The sequence below is a fragment of the Denticeps clupeoides genome, chromosome 9 (assembly GCF_900700375.1).
Source record: "Denticeps clupeoides chromosome 9, fDenClu1.1, whole genome shotgun sequence".
NCBI lineage: Eukaryota > Metazoa > Chordata > Actinopteri > Clupeiformes > Denticipitidae > Denticeps > Denticeps clupeoides.
The window spans coordinates 16,672,157-16,683,280 of NC_041715.1; the positions used below are offsets into that span (position 1 = coordinate 16,672,157).

Consider the following 11,124-nt stretch of genomic DNA (forward strand, 5'->3'; position numbering starts at 1 on the left):
TTCCCTCCTCGCCTCACTCCTCCTCGCCCTTGTTCTGTTGGCCGGGATCATTAACTCGGTCCCCGGGGAATTTGGGAGGTAAATAGTCCCCCTCCTCCGAGGCGAAGCCGTCACTCATCCTGGCTGGGTGGGACGGCGGCTGGCCGCCAAGGAGACACCTCTGATTGGTAATTAGGGGACAGAAAAGGGGACCCCGGGCTTTGCCAGTGCGGGGCTGTGGCCGCTGTGACCTGTGCATTCGTTCGCATGGCAACCGTGGCGGACAACGGAGAGCTTGAACGTAGCGGCTTTAGAAAGTCAGTCAATCAGGGGCTTCCGTGTGAGGGGCCGGCAAACTGCTTTCAAGCTTCCGTCTGCCTCGCGTTGCTTTTTTGCATGCCGTCCTGTTGCACGCATTTGAATGCACGCAGCCCATATGGAATATGGAAATCTTTACTTTACTTTACTTTACTTTATTTAGCAGACTCTTTTATCCAAAGCGACTTACAGGAGGAAGACACCAGCAATTCTCGTTCGATTTCTATAGAATATTGAGTTTACAAACTAAGAGCCCTGATAAGGCCTAACTTGTCTGAAAAGAGCATGCACGGAGATTGTTAAGTGGTAGATGAAGAAAAAATTATAATGTATATATATATATATATATTGTATATATCCATTATATGTATATATACAAAATCGTCACAGAATCGGCACGGGCCTGTCATTGGAACCGCGCGTCTGCAAGCCACCGCCGTGGAACCGCACCGTTCTAACTACCGTCTGCCGGCCTTTGAACGTACGCTGGAGCAAATGAGGAAAGCAGGAAGCAGTAAACTGTCGGCCTTCTTGAAGGTGGAAGTGCTGGGAGCCCGAGATCGTGTGGGCCGTTGCCATGGCGGTGCGCAAGCGCTCCTCGCCGCGTCTTGTCCCCCCTCCTCAGCGCCGCTCTAATCTTTTCAAAGCTTGGCTTCCAGTCCCTTCAGATGAAAGCCTGCTTGTTTGGTCCTCTGCCGCAGCGCTGGCTGCCACTCCGTCACTCCCCCACTCTCTCTCTCTCTCTCTCTCTCTCTCTCTTTCTCTGGGGACAGAGGCTGCCCAGCGCGAAGGGACGGCCGACTCGGGACAGGAAAAAGCGATTTGTTTTCTTTTGTAAACCGTGCACGGAGACCCGCGAAGGCCCTTTCCATTCTTCAGCGGCCCGAGGAGAGCTCGCAAGATGGCAACTTGACATGGGAAACCGTGATGGTTCCCGTGGAGGAACACTTGTGCAGGATCAAGACGGGAATGCTAAGTCTTCCTCAGTTCATTTCAGCGTCGTTTCGCTGATGTCAGCTGACGCGCTTCACTTGGTCTGCAGAGGAGGGGGTAACCGGTGTAACTCAGCACGGCACCCGTCATTGACAGGGCAGTTATTGTATTTTTTAATGCAGCAACTCACGGCATCTGCTGAGTTCATACCCAGGCGTGCACGGCGTGCTCATTCAGGGGCACCGCAACATATTGCCGTGACTTTTTGAAAATGCACCATGAGCATAATCTGCAGACGACACCTTCTCTACCCTGGTGCCTCCAGAGAGAAACCGTGGATATTTTCCTACGCGTGCGGTGACTTGAAGTGGCTCAACTTGAAGTGACCATGAGTTTTGATGGGTTGGAGCGGAGAAACACTCCTACAGGCTGAAGAGACTCAGATGCTAATTAAATATGCCATTTCTGAGTGGCGGTTGTTATGGGTCAATATATTCTAGCGATAACAACTAGTTAACATGCCCATTTGAAGGTCGAGACCATAAACGCTCAATTTCCAGACAAAATAAGCCTGACTGGAAACTTCGTTACATTTGACCGATTCCAAAAAGACATTTCTAGGGTTGTGGCTTGGAATAGGTCTCCAAACCTTCCCCACATGAAATGCAGCCTGACTCTCAATTCGCAGTGACTCATGAGGCAGTGCAGTAAAACCGGAGGGCAGAATAACTGTGTGGAAACAAGCGGCACTGGGTAAAACACCATATGTGTTTTCTAGGCATTGTTTCCCCAATTTCTTTCGTGCATGAATCAGCAAGTTTACCGTGACACACTATACTGTTTTTTTAATATCCCAGCCAACGACTCCGGCTGCTGCAGAAGCATCTACTTATAGAAATAGTTTTCTTCCATGTCTGGCCAAAGGAGGATATTTGAGTGCAATAGCCATTCACACACAAGGCCTTAGGTGTGCACATTCAGCCACATCCAGTTCCCATGGTTCAGCAAAAGATTTACTTTACTTTATTTTTATTTTGCAGATGCTTTTATCCAAAGCGACTTACAGGAGGAAGACACCAGCAATTCTCGTTCGATTTCTATAGAATTTTGAGTTTACAAAACTAAGAGCCCTGATAAGGCCTAACTTGTCAGCAAAGAGTATGCTCGGAGTGCTAGACGAAGAAAAAATTATAATATATACATATATATTTTTGTATTGTTTTGTGCAATGTGTACGCATGTGCGTGTGTAAGTGTGTAAGATTTATTCCCATGAGCATGTCAATAGCTTTCTTTCATGGTATTTTTAAATGCCATGTATGGTACTGTCACATACTGAGCGGCAGACTGTGGATGGATTCACTCTACCGTGCATCTTGCTATACGTATGGCTTTTCTTAATGTAAGCCATCCTTACAACAGGGTAATGGATGACCAACCAAGCTGAAAGAATATGGCATAACACTACTGCCCTGGAGCCTATAGTACATAGACAAAGCCTCATACATCATTGATGTGGCATGGTCCAGTTCCGAATACAAATGCAGGAGTATGAACATACACGGGTAAATGGGACATTTAACTTCATATGGTAATTGACACTTAAGAGAAAGATAATTATTTCAGAGGAAATGACATTTATTTGCAATTTAATAAGGCCACATATAGCTAACAGCCATGTGTCAGCGGGCATCCCTTGACAGTAGCCCTAAACATCCTTTCAAAGTTGCACTTGGATGACAAAAGGAATGAAAGCATGGTGTCCGAGAGGTTCATTATATCTTTTGAATTTAGTCTGTTTATACTATATGTACGGGTCATTATACTATACACACACACACACACACACGCACGCATCACACAACTGAATTATTTTGATCTTGTTACATTAACAAAATGCCAATTGAGTCAACCCACAGTCAGCTCATTCAGTAAGTCACAAAAAATAAAATTTCATTATTCTAACAAACCTTGTTAAACTGATAATGGAATAAATGTTTTGCTATTCTAAGCACAGAAACATGTCAAATACTTACAGGCTCTGGTCTCTGAGATGTCCCCTAATGAAATGTTCCAACGTGAGGTTATCTCCGTTAGAAGCACATGTATGAAACTCCGGAACCAAACAAAACACAATTACCCAGCCCACGCTGCCCCTCCCCTGACCGCCTCTTCTACCTCCCCAAGCGACTGCATGCCCATATGAGCGTGAAGCGTGCCGTAGAAGCGTCACTTTCATTGGGTTATTTCATGGCGGTTGTGCCCATTAACACAGGAACTTTATTCTGGCCCCACACTCTCTCCTGGATTGGACCTAAAAACAAAGGGCAGAGTAAGTTGGAAGACAAAGAGATGAGAGACACCTCAGGGACTTTGGACTGGAGAGGGGGGTGAGGGAAGCAGTCGGCACAGATGGGGCCAATGAGAGAGGATTTTCTGCATCATTGCATCCTGTGTGCAACTCAGCATGATGTTGCATTATTAGTACTATTATTATTATTATTATTATTATTATTATTATTATTATCACTATACCAATGCAATATAATACTTTACTGTTGCAATGCAAAGTGGATTTTGCAAAAATCTGCACTTGTTATGGGTGAGCATAGGTTGCCAGAAGCACAATTGATTTTCCTATTCAAATAAGGAATACTAAAAACTGCATTTGTAACAATGTTGAAGTTGCCCTGTGTCAAATGTATATGCCATTGACACATCTTGACAAAGAAATGGCAGCCGAAGGAGTGTAAAGTTTCAGAATACGCTTAGTGTGTATTACCTTGGAGTAAATGGAAAGGCTAATCACTCTTTAGGTTGCCACCGTGGTTGCAAAGAGCTATAAGTTAAGGTCAGTCCGATTTCTGCCCACAAGAGGAATGTTGTGGCTGGAAATGGAATGTGAAATAGATATAAATATATAAAAGTCAGTACACACTGGTGGTAAAGACCTAGGAAGGCAGACATTTACAGCAAGACAAGCGTAATCCCTTGTCCTTGGTTTTTGGTGAAATTCTTGACAGCTCCATGGTGATGTCAGCTGGGAAATTCAAGAGCATCTCTCCCAACAGGGCCGGTGGTCTGTTATAATCATTCAGTCTGGAACAGTCTCGAAATTAATATAATCTCACTCATGTGTGAAAAATATGCCACTGGACAGTCCCATGTATCACGCAGAAAATGGCATTGTGCTCTCGCTAAATATATAATAATAAAACAAAACAACAGCAACAAGACATGGTGGGAATGGAATAGCAGAACTAAAATAACATATACCCTGACTTTGTGTTTATGTGTATTTATTCTTTTTTTTAGTTAGGATGTGGTAAAGGATGCCACTTCTTCTCCTGGTAGCTGAAGAAATGTAATTGCTTCCAAGTTTTTTTTTAAAAGACAGTGAATAATGATAGCACAGATACAGTACAGATACAGTAATGTATTTTAGGGGCAGTGGTGACCTAGCGGTTAAGGAAGTGGCCCCGTAATCAGAAGGTTCAAATCTCGACCCGCCAAGGTGCTACTGAGCAAAGCACCGTCCCCACACACTGCTCTCCGGGTGGCTGTCATGGCTGCCCACTGCTCACTAAGGGTGATGGGTTAAATGCAGAGGACACATTTCACTGTGTGCACCATGTGCTGTGCCGCTGTGTATCACAATGACAATCACTTCACTTTCTACTTTCTTTAGAATTTTCTCTGTTCATTTCATGTTGTTTTGTGGCCAAAGTGGCATTGAAGAGGTCTTCAATCTAACAATTTGTTGTACATTAATAATCAATTGTACAAAAGAACATTCAACAGTGTGTTTACAGCTTATGTGATTTAAATTAATGTAATGTAGCCCACCACTGAACATTTTATACAGAAAAATGTGACCTGATGTGTTGTTGAAGAATTATCATTCTTCAACCAGCTAACATGTTTTATTGAGTCCATGACAGGTTGAATTGAATTGTAATAAGGATAGCAATCTGTCATTATAATTTACTTTATTATTTTATTCATTTTGTATTACAATTTACCACGTTATATACATTGAATGTTACCCTATACCTAATTCTACAAATACATGAAACAAAGGAGCTTGTTTGTTTCTCAGATCACTGTATAAATTGAATTGTAGTCAGTACAGCATTGATTAATTGAACACCCTAGCCTTGCTACATTTTACTCCCGCCAATAAAATGTGAACTAATATTTAATCTAGAGGAAAAGATGGAAATGACACTCACAAAAACACACTTAGAAAAAACAAGGATGCTCCAGCCAAGTGATACTCTTTATGGTCACATCTATTGACAATTATTGCCACATGTGTTTGGAGAGTGAAAGTAATTGCATCGAAATGTCATAAAGGCAGCTTTATATGGCCTGTCCATGTGATTAAACACATGTGATCAAACAATTAGGCCACATGCTATAAATGCAGAATAAAAAGAAGAATGAGAAATGGATGCTAGCCAAACATGCACATCAAACTGTGCCAGTCTCCCGCAGAGCTCGCTGCATCCCCGCCAACGCTATTAGAAACCCGTGCGATAGTACAAGAAACGACTTGCCCAAAGCAATGTATGATTATCCTCTCCTCGCTTGAACATCATTCCACTCTCCTTTAAAAGTTAGCACGTCTGTGTAAGCTGTGAAAATATTATATGTCCTGAAACATAATAGCAAGTCTTTTTTAAATTTATGCTCACATAAGTAATGTTGCCATGTTTCCAGACTGAATGCACAGGATGCACTGAGCCAATTGCAGTTGGCTTTCTCAAATTGAATCACTTTGGTAGACATCAAAGAATGTGTGCAAATCTATACGATGCAATAAAGGTTTCCAATGTGCCACATCAAGGAAGCAATGTCAATACAAAAAAGTGAATGATGAAGTGAATGAAAAAAAAAAAGAATTTGCTGCAGTTTTGAAGAAGTATCATTTTTACATCCACACTACCTTGCATAGGTGCTGTGCATAGGGTCTGTTTCTTACCTGCTGCCCCATTGTGACTGTGTGTTTTTTGCCGTCACTCAGTCAGGAACTGAAAGGTCCTGATATATGCCGGTCTGAGGAAGTCGTCTGCCGGCGCTCGCATGTAGAACATCAGGAGGGCTGCTGCTACGAGGCTCACGGCCCTCGCTCTGGGTGTGTTCACACATACCTCAGACAAAACCGATGTGAACATCTGCCCTGCAGGTTCCCACAGGAGCAGGCAGAATCTGGATGATTTATTAACCCCGAGCTTACCGGCATAAAATGCTCACTGGCTTAGAACAACACACTATTTTTACACGTTAGTGGTACAAAAATGTGTGCACCAAAGCCATGAGAGTCCACATGCTCCATCTCTGTTAGCGCTGCTGTAATCATATTCTCATTATTCTGCTTTACCTGTAATGCTGCGGCCAAGACCAGAGGACTAACTCTTCAGCCCTGATGCCCTGCTTCTAATGGGTTCCCTCTTCGCTCCTAAATCGAACAGATCTATCACTCGCTGGGCCTCGGTAGACTGATGTTAATGAGGAAATCAGTTCTTGGGAAAACTTCTGGGTCTTACTTGGAGTCCTGAGGGCTTAACATGTAATAACGGCTTTGCCATTATGGAGCACAGGATTGAGTTACTGAGGGCTGGTAATGAGAGCAAAACCAATCACCCTGATCACGCAACATTCACAGAGTCATTTGGTCGTCACCGACTGGGCCTCAGCAAAGACATTCACTACAGACCAGAAGTTCGCACCTGTCCTTGGAAATACTTAAAGCAAATCTTACAACATACTCTATGTGCACGGTTTTCAAACGGACACCAATCACAGATCTAAGCTTGTGTTCACCAGTGTTAATGTAAGGTGTCATATGGATTTATATAAATTGACTCATATCTGTTTCTCGAAAATGAACACAATCTTTAAGGAAGTTTTTATAGTTTAAATTGGGCGGAGCATTATGGTTGTCAACTCACACTGCCTCCTTATTGGGTGCAAACCCTACGAGGGCATGCAAATTGAATGTCAATGTAATATGTCTTGTTCAACAACCAACAGTTTGAGCTTTTACGGCTAAGTGTTGTGCTACTACAAATTCTGAAATACTGAAAGCCAGCCAATTACATTTGTTTAAAATATTTCTACTACTACTGTTTTAAGTATTTTCTAAGTAAGACTTTTAAAAGCAACATGCTCTTTATTGTTTTGTTTTTTTTTGTCCAATAATGGACCCAAACTTCTGCCATGTAGTATGAATTCACTACATGAATAAAAATGGAATGTAAGAATTCTGTAAATGTTAACATGTTGTATGGTGAGGTTCAGGGTTCAGACCAACAGAATGTTGACCACAGCTGTAGCCGATTGCTGTGGTTCGAATAGTGATATATATATTACGACAACATAGTTTCAGGGGAACCGGAGGGGAAAGTACATGAAAGGAAGAATCTTAAAGCAGATAGGAGGCCTGATCTAACCCAGAGGAATTTCCCTTAGTCCTGACGGCCCAGTAAAATAAAAAGACTGCTTATTATCAAAGCGTACATTTTGCATAATTATCACTTACCAGCAGATGACATGTGTTTGAGGCAGACCAGATGAGCACACGCTTGGAACAGAGTTCATCTGTGTCTTCTGTGAAATATCTAGAACGTTAAAAGGATGACATGAATTAAAATGTATTTATAAGTTAATTTTGGGGTTTCATATTATTTTGGGGCTGATGTGTATATATAATTTTGCATCAGTTCTCATTTTAGATTCTTCTGTTAGTACTTTTTTATTGTATACATAGTATAAATACACAAAAGTTCTGTCAAAAGTACTTTATAAATCAATTCGCCATGACCGGATGATTGATGTATCTGCCAAAAAGTAGCTATGTCACAATCACAATCACAATCACAATCACAAATACAGTGCAGCCACATTAATCACAAAGCAGACAGATGACCTTGATAGTTTTGTCCAAACTTTAGAACCTGTGTTGAAGTAAAAATGCAATATTTAACAATGACATCAACACTAGCAAACGTAACTGTATTTTAGTATATTGCTATTATTTGCTGTAATTGTGTTAAATTCTTATTTTTACAATTCACATTTTTCATCCATAAGTGGAAGAAGCTCAAAACCACCGGGACAGCAACCTAAACTGAGTGATTTGGGGGAGAGGGGCCTTAGTCAGGGAGGTGACCAAGAACCTGATGGTCATTCTGTCAGAGCTCCAGAGGTCCCCTGTGGACAGGAGAGAACCTTCTAAAAGAACAACCATCTCTGCAGCAATCAAACAATTTGGGATAGGGTGGTCAGACAGAAGCCACTCCTTAGTAAAAGGCAAATTGCAGCACACCTGGAGCTTGTCAAAAGGCACCTGATGGACTCTCAGACAATGAAAAACAAAATTCCCTAGTCGGATGAGACAAAGGGTGATCTCTTTGATGTGAATGCCAGGTGTCACGTTTGGAGGAAATATCCTTGTAAATATCCTTGAGTAGGGCAGCCGAAGCCCAGACTTGAATCCGACTGAACATCTCTGGAGAGATCTTAAAATGGCTGCAACGACGCATCCCATCCAACCTGATGGAGCTTGAGAGGTGCTGTAAAGAGCATTGGACCAAACTGGCTGTGGATATGTGTGCCCAGCTTATAACATCATATTCAAAAAGACATAAAGGGATTTATTAAGAAATATAACAATGGAAAACTGGCACGAGGGCCAAAACCAAGGAAACAAGCAAAAACAAACCCGCAGGTGTGTAGCAATTGGCAGGAACTGAAAACAAACATAAAGTAAGTAACAGAGTCCACTTCAATGTCGCCGCCTTGGACTGACTGCTGCATTCCGGTTTTATGGGAGTCCCGATCCATTAAAGCCCATTTAGTGCCACATGCAATGGATCGGGACTCCCTAATCAGGTGCATGGGCAACTGCTGTGACAGCCCCATGGCCCCGGGGCATCACACAAAGGTGAATCCACAAAGTATTTAGCAAAGGCTGTGATTACTTATGGACATGTGGTGTTTTTATGTTAAATAATAGAATTCTGTTAAATAGAATTCTGAGGAAATTGTTTATTTCAGTTTGGAATAAGGCTGTAATCCTTACATAATGTGATGCATTGCGTATTTTCCGGATGGACTGTACATTCATTTACATAATTTTGTTCCTTTAGTTGGATTTTAAGCAACTTAGGGGTTACGGATTTAATGTAATAGGAACAAATCCTTTAATCACCAATAACAATAATTTGACCACAAAGCAGTTTTGACAGCTGTAGGGACTGACATGAACGTGCTGTTTCCAGCGTGGACTTATCGCTGATAACCGCTGCCGTTCCCCCAAACACCCCAGTCCTCATGCTACGAATGTTCCAGCTCTCTACTGATCTCATGCACTGGTATTGGTAAACTCATTACTGTCATGAACCTTCAGAGACTGGGTGTGCAGTCAAATTTCCCAGACTCTGGAGGGGTGGTGGGGGGGTGGAGTATTTTGTTTCCGGTTTTACTGGTTTTAATGACCTGCGTGGGCTGCGCTCTACGTTTGTAGCAATTGCCGTACCGAAACCTTTCGATTCATTTTGACTGCAAATAAATTCTTATAATAACCTTTCCTATTCAAATCCTTGGGGGAGCATCTTCACAATAATGGCGCCGCACTAATTTCTTCTCCTTAATAATAGTGCCTGTCTACTACTGCTCTCATTTGTTTTATTACTGCACATGAAAGTATGAAAGGTTCCTTTAGGAATATTCCTCAAAACGCTGAGATTTGAATGAAAGCTCTGGCTCGATAGCATACCAAAGGCTTTTGGCTTTGCCAACGAAGCAGCAATTGAAGTGACCGTCACTGACAATCAATGGTTTATGTACAGAGGAGAGGGGCTGACATCAAGACTATGGTGCTGCTGCGCATAAAATCCGGTCCTGACAGTCTTGTTAGGTCAGTGCACATTCGCTCCCAGCCACCACACAGAGGCCGGTGGCCTGAGATGAACGCTGCAGCTCTCAGCTGCAGGGCCTGATACAGCCCACAAACTTTAACCACATTTTTCAGGGCTGAGGAAATTCCCTGGCTGACTAAAGGGAGCAGCAGCATATTAGGACAACGGCGGCCAGATGTATTTTAACAATGGCCTCTCCCAGGAAGAGTGTCACCAAACCACAGTTGTTTCATTACAGTTCTGTTTTTTCACTGGAGCAAAAAAATGTTTGTGGGTTTTTTCTTTCCATTTCTGTTACTAAAGCCTATTCTTCAGAATACCACGTTCTCAACCCCAGTGTAAAACAATCCAAACTACGTCAAATATGGAGGGAGAGGGGGTGAAAATAAAATACAGCAATTGGAATTCCATGGTTGCCTCCCAGATAGGTTATTTATGCAAATCATAACACCATAAATACGATAATAATCAAACATTATTTCTGAGAATGAATTGCATTATTATGCTAAAATCTGTAGCTTTATGTCTTGAATAACATTTAATTAAGAGCTGGGGTTTGGATCTCTAGCATGGAACTTTGCTTGGCCACAAATCTAAAACCACAAACAAAACCAGCATCATATCTTCCTGACCTGCTACCCCATATGTGATGGGGCATGTCGATGGGGCAGTGGCGGCCTAGCGGTTAAGGAAGCAGCCCCGTAATTAGAAGGTTGCCGGTTCGAATCACTGAGGTGAATGTGGAAGTGAAACACAGCACAGCACACGGAGACACAACAAGATGTGTCCTCTGCTTTTAACCATCACCCTTAGTGAGCAGTGGGCAGCCATGACAGGCACCACGTGTGGGGACGGTGCTTTGCTCAGTGGCCCCTTGGCGGATCGGGATTCAAACCAGCAACCTTCTAATTACGGGGCTGCTTCCTTAACGGCTAGGCCGCCACTGCCCCATCGACATGCCCCATCACAGG

At 42.7% G+C, this 11,124-nt stretch overlaps 1 protein-coding gene across 2 annotated transcripts in view; it reads right to left on the minus strand.

Annotated features, from left to right (window-relative positions):
• LOC114796629 (E3 ubiquitin-protein ligase Midline-1) overlaps positions 1–6,364 on the minus strand; it is a 31,060-nt gene extending 24,696 nt beyond the window's left edge. The window contains exon 1 of one of the 2 annotated variants that reach the window (XM_028990993.1): positions 6,214–6,364. The gene's annotated coding sequence lies outside the window, so the exon portion shown is untranslated. Of the gene's footprint in view, positions 1–3,265; positions 3,350–6,213 lie in introns of those variants that run through there. The other variant, XM_028990994.1, reaches the window with a different exon arrangement.
• Positions 6,365–11,124: the final 4,760 nt, after the last annotated feature.